Below are 24,229 nucleotides of genomic sequence, written 5' to 3' on the forward strand. Positions count from 1 at the left end.
GAATCTAATGTAACACACACCCATACAATGCGCACCACCCCGTGATGTTTTTCTCACTCCTACTAGTGAATCTAATGTAACACACACCAATACTATGCGCACCACCCCGTGATGTTTTTCTCACTCCTACTACTGAATGTAATGTAACACACACCCATACAATGCGCACCACCCCGTGATGTTTTTCTCACTCCTACTAGTGAATGTAATGTACCACACACCCATACCATGCGCACCACCCCTTGATGATTTTCTCACTCCTACTAGTGAATGTAATGTAACACACACCCATACAATGCGCACCACCCCGTGATGCTTTTCTCACTCCTACTAGAGAATGTAATGTAACACACACCCATACAATGCGCACCACCCCGTGATGTTTTTCTCACTCCTACTAGTGAATGTAATGTAACACACACCCATACAATGCGCACCACCCCGTGATGTTTTTCTCACTCCTACTAGTGAATTTAATGTAACACACACCCATACAATGCGCACCACCCCGTGATGTTTTTCTCACTCCTACTAGTGAATGTGATGTACCACACACCCATACAATGCGCACCACCCCGTGATGTTTTTCTCACTCCTACTAGTGAATGTAATGTAACACACACCCATGAAATGCGCACCACCCCGTGATGTTTTTCTCACTCCTACTAGTGAATGTAATGTAACACACACCCATACAATGCGCCCACCCCGTGATGTTTTTCTCAATCCTACTAGTGAATCTAATGTAACACACACCCATACTATGCGCACCACCCCGTGATGTTTTTCTCACTCCTACTACTGAATGTAATGTAACACACACCCATACAATGCGCACCACTCCGTGATGTTTTTCTCACTCCTACTAGTGAATGTAATGTAACACACACCCATACAATGCGCACCACCCCGTGATGTTTTTCTCACTCCTACTAGTGAATGTAATGTAACACACACCCATACAATGCGCACCACCCCGTGATGTTTTTCTCACTCCTACTAGAGAATGTAATGTAACACACACCCATACAATGCGCAACACCCCGTTATGTTTTTCTCACTCCTACTAGAGAATGTAATGTAACACACACCCATACAATGCGCACCACCCCGTGATGTTTTTCTCACTCCTACTAGAGAATGTAATGTAACACACACCCATACAATGCGCAACACCCCGTTATGTTTTTCTCACTCCTACTAGAGAATGTAACGTAACACACACCCATACAATGCGCACCACCCCGTGATGTTTTTCTCACTCCTACTAGTGAATGTAATGTAACACACACCCATACAATGCACACCACCCCGTGATGTTTTTCTCACTCCTACTAGTGAATGTAATGTAACACACACCCATACAATGCGCACCACCCCGTGATGTTTTTCTCACTCCTACTAGTGAATGTAATGTAACACACACCCATACAATGCGCACAACCCCGTGATGTTTTTCTCACTCCTACTAGTGAATGTAATGTAACACACACCCATACAATGCGCACCACCCCGTGATGTTTTTCTCACTCCTACTAGTGAATCTAATGTAACACACACCCATACTATGCGCACCACCCCGTGATGTTTTTCTCACTCCTACTACTGAATGTAATGTAACACACACCCATACAATGCGCACCACCCCGTGATGTTTTTCTCACTCCTACTAGTGAATGTAATGTACCACACACCCATACAATGCGCACCACCCCGTGATGTTTTTCTCACTCCTACTAGTGAATGATATGTAACACACACCCATACAATGCGCACCACCCCGTGATGTTTTTCTCACTCCTACTAGTGAATGTAATGTAACACACACCCATACAATGCGCACCACCCCGTGATGTTTTTCTCACTCCTCCTAGTGAATGTAACGTAACACACACCCATACAATGCGCACCACCCCGTGATGTTTTTCTCACTCCTACTAGTGAATGTAATGTAACACACACCCATACAATGCGCACCACCCCGCGATGTTTTTCAGAAACCTATCCTACATTGCCACTGCATGTTCCCTGACCTCCCCATGCTGACCACCCCGCGGTGCTTTTCTCCATCCTACATTGCCACTCACTACCTATCCTAATTCAGACCCTCCGATTCACACCACCCCGTGATGTTTTTCTCACTCCTAGTAGTGAATGTAATGTAACACACACCTATACAATGCGCACCACCCCGTGATGTTTTTCTCACTCCTACTAGTGAATGTAATGTAACACACACCCATACAATGCGCACCACCCCGTGATGTTTTTCTCACTCCTACTAGTGAATGTAATGTAACACACACCCATACAATGCGCACCACACCGTGATGTTTTTCTCACTCCTACTAGTGAATGTAATGTAACACACACCCATACAATGCGCACCACCCCGTGATGTTTTTCTCACTCCTACTAGTGAATCTAATGTAACACACACCCATACTATGCGCACCACCCCGTGATGTTTTTCTCACTCCTACTAGTGAATCTAATGTAACACACACCCATACAATGCGCACCACCCCGTGATGTTTTTCTCACTCCTACTAGTGAATGTAATGTAACACACACCCATACAATTCGCACCACCGCGTGATGTTTTTCTCACTCCTACTAGTGAATGTAATGTAACACACACCCATAAAATGTGCACCACCCCGTGATGTTTTTCTCACTCCTACTAGTGAATGTAATGTAACACACACCCATACAATGCGCACCACCCCGTGATATTTTTCTCACTCCTACTAGTGAATGTAATGTAACACACACCCATACAATGCGCACCACCCCGTGATGTTTTTCTCACTCCTACTAGTGAATGTAACGTAACACACACCCATACAATGCGCACCACCCCGTGATGTTTTTCTCACTCCTACTAGTGAATGTAACGTAACACACACCCATACAATGCGCACCACCACGTGATGTTTTTCTCACTCCTACTAGTGAATGTAACGTAACACACACCCATACAATGCGCACCACCCCGTGATGTTTTTCTCACTCCTACTAGTGAATGTAACGTAACACACACCCATACAATGCGCACCACCCCGTGATGTTATTCTCACTCCTACTAGTGAATGTAACGTAACACACACCCATACAATGCGCACCACCCCGTGATGTTTTTCTCACTCCTACTAGTGAATGTAATGTACCACACACCCATACAATGCGCACCACCCCGTGATGTTTTTCTCACTCCTACTAGTGAATGTAATGTAACACACACCCATACAATGCGCACCACCCCGTGATGTTTTTCTCACTCCTACTAGTGAATGTAATGTAACACACACCCATACAATGCGCACCACCCCGTGATGTTTTTCTCACTCCTACTAGTGAATCTAATGTAACACACACCCATACTATGCGCACCACCCCGTGATGTTTTTCTCACTCCTACTAGTGAATCTAATGTAACACACACCCATACAATGCGCACCACCCCGTGATGTTTTTCTCACTCCTACTAGTGAATGTAATGTAACACACACCCATACAATTCGCACCACCCCGTGATGTTTTTCTCACTCCTACTAGTGAATGTAATGTAACACACACCCATACAATGCGCACCACCCCGTGATGTTTTTCTCACTCCTACTAGTGAATGTAATGTAACACACACCCATACAATGCGCACCACCCCGTGATGTTTTTCTCACTCCTACTAGTGAATGTAACGTAACACACACCCATACAATGCGCACCACCCCGTGATGTTTTTCTCACTCCTACTAGTGAATGTAACGTAACACACACCCATACAATGCGCACCACCCCGTGATGTTTTTCTCACTCCTACTAGTGAATGTAATGTAACACACACCCATACAATGCGCACCACCCCGTGATGTTTTTCTCACTCCTACTACTGAATGTAATGTAACACACACCCATACAATGCGCACCACCCCGTGATGTTTTTCTCACTCCTACTAGTGAATGTAATGTAACACACACCCATACAATGCGCACCACCCCGTGATGTTTTTCTCACTCCTACTAGTGAATGTAATGTACCACACACCCATACAATGCGCACCACCCCGTGATGTTTTTCTCACTCCTACAAGTGAATGTAATGTACCACACACCCATACAATGCGCACCACCCCGTGATGTTTTTCTCACTCCTACTAGTGAATCTAATGTAACACACACCAATACTATGCGCACCACACCGTGATGTTTTTCTCACTCCTACTACTGAATGTAATGTAACACACACCCATACAATGCGCACCACCCCGTGATGTTTTTCTCACTCCTACTAGTGAATGTAATGTACCACACACCCATACAATGCGCACCACCCCGTGATGTTTTTCTCACTCCTACTAGTGAATGTAATGTAACACACACCCATACAATGCGCACCACCCCTTGATGTTTTTCTCACTCCTCCTAGTGAATGTAACGTAACACACACCCATACAATGCGCACCACCCCGTGATGTTTTTCTCACTCCTACTAGTGAATCTAATGTAACACACACCCATACTATGCGCACCACCCCGTGATGTTTTTCTCACTCCTACTACTGAATGTAATGTAACACACACCCATACAATGCGCACCACGCCGTGATGTTTTTCTCACTCCTACTAGTGAATGTAATGTACCACACACCCATACAATGCGCACCACCCCGTGATGTTTTTCTCACTCCTACTAGTGAATGTAATGTAACACACACCCATACAATGCGCACCACCCCGTGATGTTTTTCTCACTCCTACTAGTGAATGTAATGTAACACACACTCATACAATGCGCACCACCCCGTGATGTTTTTCTCACTCCTCCTAGTGAATGTAACGTAACACACACCCATACAATGCGCACCACCCCGTGATGTTTTTCTCACTCCTACTAGTGAATGTAATGTAACACACACCCATACAATGCGCACCACCCCGCGATGTTTTTCAGAAACCTATCCTACATTGCCACTGCATGTTCCCTGACCTCCCCATGCTGACCACCCCGCGGTGCTTTTCTCCATCCTACATTGCCACTCACTCCCTATCCTAATTCAGACCCTCCGATTCACACCACCCCGTGATGTTTTTCTCACTCCTAGTAGTGAATGTAATGTAACACACACCTATACAATGCGCACCACCCCGTGATGTTTTTCTCACTCCTACTAGTGAATGTAATGTAACACACACCCATACAATGCGCACCACCCCGTAATGTTTTTCTCACTCCTACTAGCGAATGTAATGTAACACACACCCATACAATGCGCACCACCCCGTGATGTTTTTCTCACTCCTACTAGTGAATGTAATGTAACACACACCCATACAATGCGCACCACACCGTGATGTTTTTCTCACTCCTACTAGTGAATGTAATGTAACACACACCCATACAATGCGCACCACCCCGTGATGTTTTTCTCACTCCTACTAGTGAATCTAATGTAACACACACCCATACTATGCGCACCACCCCGTGATGTTTTTCTCACTCCTACTAGTGAATCTAATGTAACACACACCCATACAATGCGCACCACCCCGTGATGTTTTTCTCACTCCTACTAGTGAATCTAATGTAACACACACCCATACTATGCACACCACCCCGTGATGTTTTTCTCACTCCTACTAGTGAATCTAATGTAACACACACCCATACAATGCGCACCACCCCGTGATGTTTTTCTCACTCCTACTAGTGAATGTAATGTAACACACACCCATACAATGCGCACCACCCCGTGATGTTTTTCTCACTCCTACTAGTGAATGTAATGTAACACACACCCATACAATGCGCACCACCCCGTGATGTTTTTCTCACTCCTACTAGTGAATGTAACGTAACACACACCCATACAATGCGCACCACCCCGTGATGTTTTTCTCACTCCTACTAGTGAATGTAATGTAACACACACCCATACAATGCGCACCACCCCGTGATGTTTTTCTCACTCCTACTAGTGAATGTAATGTAACACACACCCATACAATGCGCACCACCCCGTGATGTTTTTCTCACTCCTACTAGTGAATGTAACGTAACACACACCCATACAATGCGCACCACCCCGTGATGTTTTTCTCACGCCTACTAGTGAATGTAACGTAACACACACCCATACAATGCGCACCACCCCGTGATGTTTTTCTCACTCCTCCTAGTGAATGTAACGTAACACACACCCATACAATGCGCACCACCCCGTGATGTTTTTCTCACTCCTACTAGTGAATGTAATGTAACACACACCCATACAATGCGCACCACCCCGCGATGTTTTTCAGAAACCTATCCTACATTGCCACTGCATGTTCCCTGACCTCCCCATGCTGACCACCCCGCGGTGCTTTTCTCCATCCTACATTGCCACTCACTCCCTATCCTAATTCAGACCCTCCGATTCACACCACCCCGTGATGTTTTTCTCACTCCTAGTAGTGAATGTAATGTAACACACACCTATACAATGCGCACCACCCCGTGATGTTTTTCTCACTCCTACTAGTGAATGTAATGTAACACACACCCATACAATGCGCACCACCCCGTAATATTTTTCTCACTCCTACTAGCGAATGTAATGTAACACACACCCATACAATGCGCACCACCCCGTGATGTTTTTCTCACTCCTACTAGTGAATGTAATGTAACACACACCCATACAATGCGCACCACACCGTGATGTTTTTCTCACTCCTACTAGTGAATGTAATGTAACACACACCCATACAATGCGCACCACCCCGTGATGTTTTTCTCACTCCTACTAGTGAATCTAATGTAACACACACCCATACTATGCGCACCACCCCGTGATGTTTTTCTCACTCCTACTAGTGAATCTAATGTAACACACACCCATACAATGCGCACCACCCCGTGATGTTTTTCTCACTCCTACTAGTGAATCTAATGTAACACACACCCATACTATGCACACCACCCCGTGATGTTTTTCTCACTCCTACTAGTGAATCTAATGTAACACACACCCATACAATGCGCACCACCCCGTGATGTTTTTCTCACTCCTACTAGTGAATGTAATGTAACACACACCCATACAATGCGCACCACCCCGTGATGTTTTTCTCACTCCTACTAGTGAATGTAATGTAACACACACCCATACAATGCGCACCACCCCGTGATGTTTTTCTCACTCCTACTAGTGAATGTAATGTAACACACACCCATACAATGCGCACCACCCCGTGATGTTTTTCTCACTCCTACTAGTGAATGTAACGTAACACACACCCATACAATGCGCACCACCCCGTGATGTTTTTCTCACTCCTACTAGTGAATGTAATGTAACACACACCCATACAATGCGCACAACCCCGTGATGTTTTTCTCACTCCTACTAGTGAATGTAATGTAACACACACCCATACAATGCGCACCACCCCGTGATGTTTTTCTCACTCCTACTAGTGAATCTAATGTAACACACACCCATACTATGCGCACCACCCCGTGATGTTTTTCTCACTCCTACTACTGAATGTAATGTAACACACACCCATACAATGGGCACCACCCCGTGATGTTTTTCTCACTCCTACTAGTGAATGTAATGTACCACACACCCATACAATGCGCACCACCCCGTGATGTTTTTCTCACTCCTACTAGTGAATGATATGTAACACACACCCATACAATGCGCACCACCCCGTGATGTTTTTCTCACTCCTACTAGTGAATGTAATGTAACACACACCCATACAATGCGCACCACCCCGTGATGTTTTTCTCACTCCTCCTAGTGAATGTAACGTAACACACACCCATACAATGCGCACCACCCCGTGATGTTTTTCTCACTCCTACTAGTGAATGTAATGTAACACACACCCATACAATGCGCACCACCCCGCGATGTTTTTCAGAAACCTATCCTACATTGCCACTGCATGTTCCCTGACCTCCCCATGCTGACCACCCCGCGGTGCTTTTCTCCATCCTACATTGCCACTCACTACCTATCCTAATTCAGACCCTCCGATTCACACCACCCCGTGATGTTTTTCTCACTCCTAGTAGTGAATGTAATGTAACACACACCTATACAATGCGCACCACCCCGTGATGTTTTTCTCACTCCTACTAGTGAATGTAATGTAACACACACCCATACAATGCGCACCACCCCGTGATGTTTTTCTCACTCCTACTAGTGAATGTAATGTAACACACACCCATACAATGCGCACCACACCGTGATGTTTTTCTCACTCCTACTAGTGAATGTAATGTAACACACACCCATACAATGCGCACCACCCCGTGATGTTTTTCTCACTCCTACTAGTGAATCTAATGTAACACACACCCATACTATGCGCACCACCCCGTGATGTTTTTCTCACTCCTACTAGTGAATCTAATGTAACACACACCCATACAATGCGCACCACCCCGTGATGTTTTTCTCACTCCTACTAGTGAATGTAATGTAACACACACCCATACAATTCGCACCACCCCGTGATGTTTTTCTCACTCCTACTAGTGAATGTAATGTAACACACACCCATAAAATGTGCACCACCCCGTGATGTTTTTCTCACTCCTACTAGTGAATGTAATGTAACACACACCCATACAATGCGCACCACCCCGTGATATTTTTCTCACTCCTACTAGTGAATGTAATGTAACACACACCCATACAATGCGCACCACCCCGTGATGTTTTTCTCACTCCTACTAGTGAATGTAACGTAACACACACCCATACAATGCGCACCACCCCGTGATGTTTTTCTCACTCCTACTAGTGAATGTAACGTAACACACACCCATACAATGCGCACCACCACGTGATGTTTTTCTCACTCCTACTAGTGAATGTAACGTAACACACACCCATACAATGCGCACCACCCCGTGATGTTATTCTCACTCCTACTAGTGAATGTAACGTAACACACACCCATACAATGCGCACCACCCCGTGATGTTTTTCTCACTCCTACTAGTGAATGTAATGTACCACACACCCATACAATGCGCACCACCCCGTGATGTTTTTCTCACTCCTACTAGTGAATGTAATGTAACACACACCCATACAATGCGCACCACCCCGTGATGTTTTTCTCACTCCTACTAGTGAATGTAATGTAACACACACCCATACAATGCGCACCACCCCGTGATGTTTTTCTCACTCCTACTAGTGAATCTAATGTAACACACACCCATACTATGCGCACCACCCCGTGATGTTTTTCTCACTCCTACTAGTGAATCTAATGTAACACACACCCATACAATGCGCACCACCCCGTGATGTTTTTCTCACTCCTACTAGTGAATGTAATGTAACACACACCCATACAATTCGCACCACCCCGTGATGTTTTTCTCACTCCTACTAGTGAATGTAATGTAACACACACCCATACAATGCGCACCACCCCGTGATGTTTTTCTCACTCCTACTAGTGAATGTAAGGTAACACACACCCATACAATGCGCACCACCCCGTGATGTTTTTCTCACTCCTACTAGTGAATGTAACGTAACACACACCCATACAATGCGCACCACCCCGTGATGTTTTTCTCACTCCTACTAGTGAATGTAACGTAACACACACCCATACAATGCGCACCACCCCGTGATGTTTTTCTCACTCCTACTAGTGAATGTAACGTAACACACACCCATACAATGCGCACCACCCCGTGATGTTTTTCTCACTCCTACTAGAGAATGTAATGTAACACACACCCATACAATGCGCACCACCCCGTGATGTTTTTCTCACTCCTACTAGTGAATGTAATGTAACACACACCCATACAATGCGCACCACCCCGTGATGTTTTTCTCACTCCTACTAGTGAATGTAATGTAACACACACCCATACAATGCGCACCACCCCGTGATGTTTTTCTCACTCCTACTACTGAATGTAATGTAACACACACCCATACAATGCGCACCACCCCGTGATGTTTTTCTCACTCCTACTAGTGAATGTAATGTAACACACACCCATACAATGCGCACCACCCCGTGATGTTTTTCTCACTCCTACTAGTGAATGTAATGTACCACACACCCATACAATGCGCACCACCCCGTGATGTTTTTCTCACTCCTACAAGTGAATGTAATGTACCACACACCCATACAATGCGCACCACCCCGTGATGTTTTTCTCACTCCTACTAGTGAATCTAATGTAACACACACCAATACTATGCGCACCACCCCGTGATGTTTTTCTCACTCCTACTACTGAATGTAATGTAACACACACCCATACAATGCGCACCACCCCGTGATGTTTTTCTCACTCCTACTAGTGAATGTAATGTACCACACACCCATACAATGCGCACCACCCCGTGATGTTTTTCTCACTCCTACTAGTGAATGTAATGTAACACACACCCATACAATTCGCACCACCCCTTGATGTTTTTCTCACTCCTCCTAGTGAATGTAACGTAACACACACCCATACAATGCGCACCACCCCGTGATGTTTTTCTCACTCCTACTAGTGAATCTAATGTAACACACACCCATACTATGCGCACCACCCCGTGATGTTTTTCTCACTCCTACTACTGAATGTAATGTAACACACACCCATACAATGCGCACCACGCCGTGATGTTTTTCTCACTCCTACTAGTGAATGTAATGTACCACACACCCATACAATGCGCACCACCCCGTGATGTTTTTCTCACTCCTACTAGTGAATGTAATGTAACACACACCCATACAATGCGCACCACCCCGTGATGTTTTTCTCACTCCTACTAGTGAATGTAATGTAACACACACTCATACAATGCGCACCACCCCGTGATGTTTTTCTCACTCCTCCTAGTGAATGTAACGTAACACACACCCATACAATGCGCACCACCCCGTGATGTTTTTCTCACTCCTACTAGTGAATGTAATGTAACACACACCCATACAATTCGCACCACCCCGCGATGTTTTTCAGAAACCTATCCTACATTGCCACTGCATGTTCCCTGACCTCCCCATGCTGACCACCCCGCGGTGCTTTTCTCCATCCTACATTGCCACTCACTCCCTATCCTAATTCAGACCCTCCGATTCACACCACCCCGTGATGTTTTTCTCACTCCTAGTAGTGAATGTAATGTAACACACACCTATACAATGCGCACCACCCCGTGATGTTTTTCTCACTCCTACTAGTGAATGTAATGTAACACACACCCATACAATGCGCACCACCCCGTAATGTTTTTCTCACTCCTACTAGCGAATGTAATGTAACACACACCCATACAATGCGCACCACCCCGTGATGTTTTTCTCACTCCTACTAGTGAATGTAATGTAACACACACCCATACAATGCGCACCACACCGTGATGTTTTTCTCACTCCTACTAGTGAATGTAATGTAACACACACCCATACAATGCGCACCACCCCGTGATGTTTTTCTCACTCCTACTAGTGAATCTAATGTAACACACACCCATACTATGCGCACCACCCCGTGATGTTTTTCTCACTCCTACTAGTGAATCTAATGTAACACACACCCATACAATGCGCACCACCCCGTGATGTTTTTCTCACTCCTACTAGTGAATCTAATGTAACACACACCCATACTATGCACACCACCCCGTGATGTTTTTCTCACTCCTACTAGTGAATCTAATGTAACACACACCCATACAATGCGCACCACCCCGTGATGTTTTTCTCACTCCTACTAGTGAATGTAATGTAACACACACCCATACAATGCGCACCACCCCGTGATGTTTTTCTCACTCCTACTAGTGAATGTAATGTAACACACACCCATACAATGCGCACCACCCCGTGATGTTTTTCTCACTCCTACTAGTGAATGTAACGTAACACACACCCATACAATGCGCACCACCCCGTGATGTTTTTCTCACTCCTACTAGTGAATGTAATGTAACACACACCCATACAATGCGCACCACCCCGTGATGTTTTTCTCACTCCTACTAGTGAATGTAATGTAACACACACCCATACAATGCGCACCACCCCGTGATGTTTTTCTCACTCCTACTAGTGAATGTAACGTAACACACACCCATACAATGCGCACCACCCCGTGATGTTTTTCTCACGCCTACTAGTGAATGTAACGTAACACACACCCATACAATGCGCACCACCCCGTGATGTTTTTCTCACTCCTCCTAGTGAATGTAACGTAACACACACCCATACAATGCGCACCACCCCGTGATGTTTTTCTCACTCCTACTAGTGAATGTAATGTAACACACACCCATACAATGCGCACCACCCCGCGATGTTTTTCAGAAACCTATCCTACATTGCCACTGCATGTTCCCTGACCTCCCCATGCTGACCACCCCGCGGTGCTTTTCTCCATCCTACATTGCCACTCACTCCCTATCCTAATTCAGACCCTCCGATTCACACCACCCCGTGATGTTTTTCTCACTCCTAGTAGTGAATGTAATGTAACACACACCTATACAATGCGCACCACCCCGTGATGTTTTTCTCACTCCTACTAGTGAATGTAATGTAACACACACCCATACAATGCGCACCACCCCGTAATGTTTTTCTCACTCCTACTAGCGAATGTAATGTAACACACACCCATACAATGCGCACCACCCCGTGATGTTTTTCTCACTCCTACTAGTGAATGTAATGTAACACACACCCATACAATGCGCACCACACCGTGATGTTTTTCTCACTCCTACTAGTGAATGTAATGTAACACACACCCATACAATGCGCACCACCCCGTGATGTTTTTCTCACTCCTACTAGTGAATCTAATGTAACACACACCCATACTATGCGCACCACCCCGTGATGTTTTTCTCACTCCTACTAGTGAATCTAATGTAACACACACCCATACAATGCGCACCACCCCGTGATGTTTTTCTCACTCCTACTAGTGAATGTAATGTAACACACACCCATACAATGCGCACCACCCCGTGATGTTTTTCTCACTCCTACTAGTGAATGTAATGTAACACACACCCATACAATGCGCACCACCCCGTGATGTTTTTCTCACTCCTACTAGTGAATGTAATGTAACACACACCCATACAATGCGCACCACCCCGTGATGTTTTTCTCACTCCTACTAGTGAATGTAACGTAACACACACCCATACAATGCGCACCACCCCGTGATGTTTTTCTCACTCCTACTAGTGAATGTAATGTAACACACACCCATACAATGCGCACAACCCCGTGATGTTTTTCTCACTCCTACTAGTGAATGTAATGTAACACACACCCATACAATGCGCACCACCCCGTGATGTTTTTCTCACTCCTACTAGTGAATCTAATGTAACACACACCCATACTATGCGCACCACCCCGTGATGTTTTTCTCACTCCTACTACTGAATGTAATGTAACACACACCCATACAATGGGCACCACCCCGTGATGTTTTTCTCACTCCTACTAGTGAATGTAATGTACCACACACCCATACAATGCGCACCACCCCGTGATGTTTTTCTCACTCCTACTAGTGAATGATATGTAACACACACCCATACAATGCGCACCACCCCGTGATGTTTTTCTCACTCCTACTAGTGAATGTAATGTAACACACACCCATACAATGCGCACCACCCCGTGATGTTTTTCTCACTCCTCCTAGTGAATGTAACGTAACACACACCCATACAATGCGCACCACCCCGTGATGTTTTTCTCACTCCTACTAGTGAATGTAATGTAACACACACCCATACAATGCGCACCACCCCGCGATGTTTTTCAGAAACCTATCCTACATTGCCACTGCATGTTCCCTGACCTCCCCATGCTGACCACCCCGCGGTGCTTTTCTCCATCCTACATTGCCACTCACTCCCTATCCTAATTCAGACCCTCCGATTCACACCACCCCGTGATGTTTTTCTCACTCCTAGTAGTGAATGTAATGTAACACACACCTATACAATGCGCACCACCCCGTGATGTTTTTCTCACTCCTACTAGTGAATGTAATGTAACACACACCCATACAATGCGCACCACCCCGTAATGTTTTTCTCACTCCTACTAGCGAATGTAATGTAACACACACCCATACAATGCGCACCACCCCGTGATGTTTTTCTCACTCCTACTAGTGAATGTAATGTAACACACACCCATACAATGCGCACCACACCGTGATGTTTTTCTCACTCCTACTAGTGAATGTAATGTAACACACACCCATACAATGCGCACCACCCCGTGATGTTTTTCTCACTCCTACTAGTGAATCTAATGTAACACACACCCATACTATGCGCACCACCCCGTGATGTTTTTCTCACTCCTACTAGTGAATCTAATGTAACACACACCCATACAATGCGCACCACCCCGTGATGTTTTTCTCACTCCTACTAGTGAATCTAATGTAACACACACCCATACTATGCACACCACCCCGTGATGTTTTTCTCACTCCTACTAGTGAATCTAATGTAACACACACCCATACAATGCGCACCACCCCGTGATGTTTTTCTCACTCCTACTAGTGAATGTAATGTAACACACACCCATACAATGCGCACCACCCCGTGATGTTTTTCTCACTCCTACTAGTGAATGTAATGTAACACACACCCATACAATGCGCACCACCCCGTGATGTTTTTCTCACTCCTACTAGTGAATGTAACGTAACACACACACATACAATGCGCACCACCCCGTGATGTTTTTCTCACTCCTCCTAGTGAATGTAACGTAACACACACCCATACAATGCGCACCACCCCGTGATGTTTTTCTCACTCCTACTAGTGAATGTAATGTAACACACACCCATACAATGCGCACCACCCCGCGATGTTTTTCAGAAACCTATCCTACATTGCCACTGCATGTTCCCTGACCTCCCCATGCTGACCACCCCGCGGTGCTTTTCTCCATCCTACATTGCCACTCACTCCCTATCCTAATTCAGACCCTCCGATTCACACCACCCCGTGATGTTTTTCTCACTCCTAGTAGTGAATGTAATGTAACACACACCTATACAATGCGCACCACCCCGTGATGTTTTTCTCACTCCTACTAGTGAATGTAATGTAACACACACCCATACAATGCGCACCACCCCGTAATGTTTTTCTCACTCCTACTAGCGAATGTAATGTAACACACACCCATACAATGCGCACCACCCCGTGATGTTTTTCTCACTCCTACTAGTGAATGTAATGTAACACACACCCATACAATGCGCACCACACCGTGATGTTTTTCTCACTCCTACTAGTGAATGTAATGTAACACACACCCATACAATGCGCACCACCCCGTGATGTTTTTCTCACTCCTACTAGTGAATCTAATGTAACACACACCCATACTATGCGCACCACCCCGTGATGTTTTTCTCACTCCTACTAGTGAATCTAATGTAACACACACCCATACAATGCGCACCACCCCGTGATGTTTTTCTCACTCCTACTAGTGAATGTAATGTAACACACACCCATACAATGCGCACCACCCCGTGATGTTTTTCTCACTCCTACTAGTGAATGTAATGTAACACACACCCATACAATGCGCACCACCCCGTGATGTTTTTCTCACTCCTACTAGTGAATGTAATGTAACACACACCCATACAATGCGCACCACCCCGTGATGTTTTTCTCACTCCTACTAGTGAATGTAACGTAACACACACCCATACAATGCGCACCACCCCGTGATGTTTTTCTCACTCCTACTAGTGAATGTAATGTAACACACACCCATACAATGCGCACAACCCCGTGATGTTTTTCTCACTCCTACTAGTGAATGTAATGTAACACACACCCATACAATGCGCACCACCCCGTGATGTTTTTCTCACTCCTACTAGTGAATCTAATGTAACACACACCCATACTATGCGCACCACCCCGTGATGTTTTTCTCACTCCTACTACTGAATGTAATGTAACACACACCCATACAATGGGCACCACCCCGTGATGTTTTTCTCACTCCTACTAGTGAATGTAATGTACCACACACCCATACAATGCGCACCACCCCGTGATGTTTTTCTCACTCCTACTAGTGAATGATATGTAACACACACCCATACAATGCGCACCACCCCGTGATGTTTTTCTCACTCCTACTAGTGAATGTAATGTAACACACACCCATACAATGCGCACCACCCCGTGATGTTTTTCTCACTCCTCCTAGTGAATGTAACGTAACACACACCCATACAATGCGCACCACCCCGTGATGTTTTTCTCACTCCTACTAGTGAATGTAATGTAACACACACCCATACAATGCGCACCACCCCGCGATGTTTTTCAGAAACCTATCCTACATTGCCACTGCATGTTCCCTGACCTCCCCATGCTGACCACCCCGCGGTGCTTTTCTCCATCCTACATTGCCACTCACTCCCTATCCTAATTCAGACCCTCCGATTCACACCACCCCGTGATGTTTTTCTCACTCCTAGTAGTGAATGTAATGTAACACACACCTATACAATGCGCACCACCCCGTGATGTTTTTCTCACTCCTACTAGTGAATGTAATGTAACACACACCCATACAATGCGCACCACCCCGTAATGTTTTTCTCACTCCTACTAGCGAATGTAATGTAACACACACCCATACAATGCGCACCACCCCGTGATGTTTTTCTCACTCCTACTAGTGAATGTAATGTAACACACACCCATACAATGCGCACCACACCGTGATGTTTTTCTCACTCCTACTAGTGAATGTAATGTAACACACACCCATACAATGCGCACCACCCCGTGATGTTTTTCTCACTCCTACTAGTGAATCTAATGTAACACACACCCATACTATGCGCACCACCCCGTGATGTTTTTCTCACTCCTACTAGTGAATCTAATGTAACACACACCCATACAATGCGCACCACCCCGTGATGTTTTTCTCACTCCTACTAGTGAATCTAATGTAACACACACCCATACTATGCACACCACCCCGTGATGTTTTTCTCACTCCTACTAGTGAATCTAATGTAACACACACCCATACAATGCGCACCACCCCGTGATGTTTTTCTCACTCCTACTAGTGAATGTAATGTAACACACACCCATACAATGCGCACCACCCCGTGATGTTTTTCTCACTCCTACTAGTGAATGTAATGTAACACACACCCATACAATGCGCACCACCCCGTGATGTTTTTCTCACTCCTACTAGTGAATGTAACGTAACACACACACATACAATGCGCACCACCCCGTGATGTTTTTCTCACTCCTACTAGTGAATGTAATGTAACACACACCCATACAATGCGCACCACCCCGTGATGTTTTTCTCACTCCTACTAGTGAATGTAATGTAACACACACCCATACAATGCGCACCACCCCGTGATGTTTTTCTCACTCCTACTAGTGAATGTAACGTAACACACACCCATACAATGCGCACCACCCCGTGATGTTTTTCTCACGCCTACTAGTGAATGTAACGTAACACACACCCATACAATGCGCACCACCCCGTGATGTTTTTCTCACTCCTCCTAGTGAATGTAACGTAACACACACCCATACAATGCGCACCACCCCGTGATGTTTTTCTCACTCCTACTAGTGAATGTAATGTAACACACACCCATACAATGCGCACCACCCCGCGATGTTTTTCAGAAACCTATCCTACATTGCCACTGCATGTTCCCTGACCTCCCCATGCTGACCACCCCGCGGTGCTTTTCTCCATCCTACATTGCCACTCACTCCCTATCCTAATTCAGACCCTCCGATTCACACCACCCCGTGATGTTTTTCTCACTCCTAGTAGTGAATGTAATGTAACACACACCTATACAATGCGCACCACCCCGTGATGTTTTTCTCACTCCTACTAGTGAATGTAATGTAACACACACCCATACAATGCGCACCACCCCGTAATGTTTTTCTCACTCCTACTAGCGAATGTAATGTAACACACACCCATACAATGCGCACCACCCCGTGATGTTTTTCTCACTCCTACTAGTGAATGTAATGTAACACACACCCATACAATGCGCACCACACCGTGATGTTTTTCTCACTCCTACTAGTGAATGTAATGTAACACACACCCATACAATGCGCACCACCCCGTGATGTTTTTCTCACTCCTACTAGTGAATCTAATGTAACACACACCCATACTATGCGCACCACCCCGTGATGTTTTTCTCACTCCTACTAGTGAATCTAATGTAACACACACCCATACAATGCGCACCACCCCGTGATGTTTTTCTCACTCCTACTAGTGAATGTAATGTAACACACACCCATACAATGCGCACCACCCCGTGATGTTTTTCTCACTCCTACTAGTGAATGTAATGTAACACACACCCATACAATGCGCACCACCCCGTGATGTTTTTCTCACTCCTACTAGTGAATGTAATGTAACACACACCCATACAATGCGCACCACCCCGTGATGTTTTTCTCACTCCTACTAGTGAATGTAACGTAACACACACCCATACAATGCGCACCACCCCGTGATGTTTTTCTCACTCCTACTAGTGAATGTAATGTAACACACACCCATACAATGCGCACAACCCCGTGATGTTTTTCTCACTCCTACTAGTGAATGTAATGTAACACACACCCATACAATGCGCACCACCCCGTGATGTTTTTCTCACTCCTACTAGTGAATCTAATGTAACACACACCCATACTATGCGCACCACCCCGTGATGTTTTTCTCACTCCTACTACTGAATGTAATGTAACACACACCCATACAATGGGCACCACCCCGTGATGTTTTTCTCACTCCTACTAGTGAATGTAATGTACCACACACCCATACAATGCGCACCACCCCGTGATGTTTTTCTCACTCCTACTAGTGAATGATATGTAACACACACCCATACAATGCGCACCACCCCGTGATGTTTTTCTCACTCCTACTAGTGAATGTAATGTAACACACACCCATACAATGCGCACCACCCCGTGATGTTTTTCTCACTCCTCCTAGTGAATGTAACGTAACACACACCCATACAATGCGCACCACCCCGTGATGTTTTTCTCACTCCTACTAGTGAATGTAATGTAACACACACCCATACAATGCGCACCACCCCGCGATGTTTTTCAGAAACCTATCCTACATTGCCACTGCATGTTCCCTGACCTCCCCATGCTGACCACCCCGCGGTGCTTTTCTCCATCCTACATTGCCACTCACTACCTATCCTAATTCAGACCCTCCGATTCACACCACCCCGTGATGTTTTTCTCACTCCTAGTAGTGAATATAATGTAACACACACCTATACAATGCGCACCACCCCGTGATGTTTTTCTCACTCCTACTAGTGAATGTAATGTAACACACACCCATACAATGCGCACCACCCCGTGATGTTTTTCTCACTCCTACTAGTGAATGTAATGTAACACACACCCATACAATGCGCACCACACCGTGATGTTTTTCTCACTCCTACTAGTGAATGTAATGTAACACACACCCATACAATGCGCACCACCCCGTGATGTTTTTCTCACTCCTACTAGTGAATCTAATGTAACACACACCCATACTATGCGCACCACCCCGTGATGTTTTTCTCACTCCTACTAGTGAATCTAATGTAACACACACCCATACAATGCGCACCACCCCGTGATGTTTTTCTCACTCCTACTAGTGAATGTAATGTAACACACACCCATACAATTCGCACCACCCCGTGATGTTTTTCTCACTCCTACTAGTGAATGTAATGTAACACACACCCATAAAATGTGCACCACCCCGTGATGTTTTTCTCACTCCTACTAGTGAATGTAATGTAACACACACCCATACAATGCGCACCACCCCGTGATATTTTTCTCACTCCTACTAGTGAATGTAATGTAACACACACCCATACAATGCGCACCACCCCGTCATGTTTTTCTCACTCCTACTAGTGAATGTAACGTAACACACACCCATACAATGCGCACCACCCCGTGATGTTTTTCTCACTCCTACTAGTGAATGTAACGTAACACACACCCATACAATGCGCACCACCACGTGATGTTTTTCTCACTCCTACTAGTGAATGTAACGTAACACACACCCATACAATGCGCACCACCCCGTGATGTTATTCTCACTCCTACTAGTGAATGTAACGTAACACACACCCATACAATGCGCACCACCCCGTGATGTTTTTCTCACTCCTACTAGTGAATGTAATGTACCACACACCCATACAATGCGCACCACCCCGTGATGTTTTTCTCACTCCTACTAGTGAATGTAATGTAACACACACCCATACAATGCGCACCACCCCGTGATGTTTTTCTCACTCCTACTAGTGAATGTAATGTAACACACACCCATACAATGCGCACCACCCCGTGATGTTTTTCTCACTCCTACTAGTGAATCTAATGTAACACACACCCATACTATGCGCACCACCCCGTGATGTTTTTCTCACTCCTACTAGTGAATCTAATGTAACACACACCCATACAATGCGCACCACCCCGTGATGTTTTTCTCACTCCTACTAGTGAATGTAATGTAACACACACCCATACAATTCGCACCACCCCGTGATGTTTTTCTCACTCCTACTAGTGAATGTAATGTAACACACACCCATACAATGCGCACCACCCCGTGATGTTTTTCTCACTCCTACTAGTGAATGTAATGTAACACACACCCATACAATGCGCACCACCACGTGATGTTTTTCTCACTCCTACTAGTGAATGTAACGTAACACACACCCATACAATGCGCACCACCCCGTGATGTTTTTCTCACTCCTACTAGTGAATGTAACGTAACACACACCCATACAATGCGCACCACCCCGTGATGTTTTTCTCACTCCTACTAGTGAATGTAACGTAACACACACCCATACAATGCGCACCACCCCGTGATGTTTTTCTCACTCCTACTAGAGAATGTAATGTAACACACACCCATACAATGCGCACCACCCCGTGATGTTTTTCTCACTCCTACTAGTGAATGTAATGTAGCACACACCCATACAATGCGCACCACCCCGTGATGTTTTTCTCACTCCTACTAGTGAATGTAATGTAACACACACCCATACAATGCGCACCACCCCGTGATGTTTTTCTCACTCCTACTACTGAATGTAATGTAACACACACCCATACAATGCGCACTACCCCGTGATGTTTTTCTCACTCCTACTAGTGAATGTAATGTAACACACACCCATACAATGCGCACCACCCCGTGATGTTTTTCTCACTCCTACTAGTGAATGTAATGTACCACACACCCATACAATGCGCACCACCCCGTGATGTTTTTCTCACTCCTACAAGTGAATGTAATGTACCACACACCCATACAATGCGCACCACCCCGTGATGTTTTTCTCACTCCTACTAGTGAATCTAATGTAACACACACCAATACTATGCGCACCACCCCGTGATGTTTTTCTCACTCCTACTACTGAATGTAATGTAACACACACCCATACAATGCGCACCACCCCGTGATGTTTTTCTCACTCCTACTAGTGAATGTAATGTAACACACACCCATACAATGCGCACCACCCCGTGATGTTTTTCTCACTCCTACTAGTGAATGTAATGTAACACACACCCATACAATGCGCACCACCCCTTGATGTTTTTCTCACTCCTCCTAGTGAATGTAACGTAACACACACCCATACAATGCGCACCACCCCGTGATGTTTTTCTCACTCCTACTAGTGAATCTAATGTAACACACACCCATACTATGCGCACCACCCCGTGATGTTTTTCTCACTCCTACTACTGAATGTAATGTAACACACACCCATACAATGCGCACCACGCCGTGATGTTTTTCTCACTCCTACTAGTGAATGTAATGTACCACACACCCATACAATGCGCACCACCCCGTGATGTTTTTCTCACTCCTACTAGTGAATGTAATGTAACACACACCCATACAATGCGCACCACCCCGTGATGTTTTTCTCACTCCTACTAGTGAATGTAATGTAACACACACTCGTACAATGCGCACCACCCCGTGATGTTTTTCTCACTCCTCCTAGTGAATGTAACGTAACACACACCCATACAATGCGCACCACCCCGTGATGTTTTTCTCACTCCTACTAGTGAATGTAATGTAACACACACCCATACAATGCGCACCACCCCGCGATGTTTTTCAGAAACCTATCCTACATTGCCACTGCATGTTCCCTGACCTCCCCATGCTGACCACCCCGCGGTGCTTTTCTCCATCCTACATTGCCACTCACTCCCTATCCTAATTCAGACCCTCCGATTCACACCACCCCGTGATGTTTTTCTCACTCCTAGTAGTGAATGTAATGTAACACACACCTATACAATGCGCACCACCCCGTGATGTTTTTCTCACTCCTACTAGTGAATGTAATGTAACACACACCCATACAATGCGCACCACCCCGTAATGTTTTTCTCACTCCTACTAGCGAATGTAATGTAACACACACCCATACAATGCGCACCACCCCGTGATGTTTTTCTCACTCCTACTAGTGAATGTAATGTAACACACACCCATACAATGCGCACCACACCGTGATGTTTTTCTCACTCCTACTAGTGAATGTAATGTAACACACACCCATACAATGCGCACCACCCCGTGATGTTTTTCTCACTCCTACTAGTGAATCTAATGTAACACACACCCATACTATGCGCACCACCCCGTGATGTTTTTCTCACTCCTACTAGTGAATCTAATGTAACACACACCCATACAATGCGCACCACCCCGTGATGTTTTTCTCACTCCTACTAGTGAATCTAATGTAACACACACCCATACTATGCACACCACCCCGTGATGTTTTTCTCACTCCTACTAGTGAATCTAATGTAACACACACCCATACAATGCGCACCACCCCGTGATGTTTTTCTCACTCCTACTAGTGAATGTAATGTAACACACACCCATACAATGCGCACCACCCCGTGATGTTTTTCTCACTCCTACTAGTGAATGTAATGTAACACACACCCATACAATGCGCACCACCCCGTGATGTTTTTCTCACTCCTACTAGTGAATGTAACGTAACACACACCCATACAATGCGCACCACCCCGTGATGTTTTTCTCACTCCTACTAGTGAATGTAATGTAACACACACCCATACAATGCGCACCACCCCGTGATGTTTTTCTCACTCCTACTAGTGAATGTAATGTAACACACACCCATACAATGCGCACCACCCCGTGATGTTTTTCTCACTCCTACTAGTGAATGTAACGTAACACACACCCATACAATGCGCACCACCCCGTGATGTTTTTCTCACGCCTACTAGTGAATGTAACGTAACACACACCCATACAATGCGCACCACCCCGTGATGTTTTTCTCACTCCTCCTAGTGAATGTAACGTAACACACACCCATACAATGCGCACCACCCCGTGATGTTTTTCTCACTCCTACTAGTGAATGTAATGTAACACACACCCATACAATGCGCACCACCCCGCGATGTTTTTCAGAAACCTATCCTACATTGCCACTGCATGTTCCCTGACCTCCCCATGCTGACCACCCCGCGGTGCTTTTCTCCATCCTACATTGCCACTCACTCCCTATCCTAATTCAGACCCTCCGATTCACACCACCCCGTGATGTTTTTCTCACTCCTAGTAGTGAATGTAATGTAACATACACCTATACAATGCGCACCACCCCGTGATGTTTTTCTCACTCCTACTAGTGAATGTAATGTAACACACACCCATACAATGCGCACCACCCCGTAATGTTTTTCTCACTCCTACTAGCGAATGTAATGTAACACACACCCATACAATGCGCACCACCCCGTGATGTTTTTCTCACTCCTACTAGTGAATGTAATGTAACACACACCCATACAATGCGCACCACACCGTGATGTTTTTCTCACTCCTACTAGTGAATGTAATGTAACACACACCCATACAATGCGCACCACCCCGTGATGTTTTTCTCACTCCTACTAGTGAATCTAATGTAACACACACCCATACTATGCGCACCACCCCGTGATGTTTTTCTCACTCC

Source organism: Cavia porcellus, unplaced genomic scaffold (genome assembly GCF_034190915.1).
Source record: "Cavia porcellus strain 051 isolate PalLab524CR breed Dunkin Hartley unplaced genomic scaffold, mCavPor4.1 scaffold_4, whole genome shotgun sequence".
In the NCBI taxonomy this organism is placed as follows: domain Eukaryota; kingdom Metazoa; phylum Chordata; class Mammalia; order Rodentia; family Caviidae; genus Cavia; species Cavia porcellus.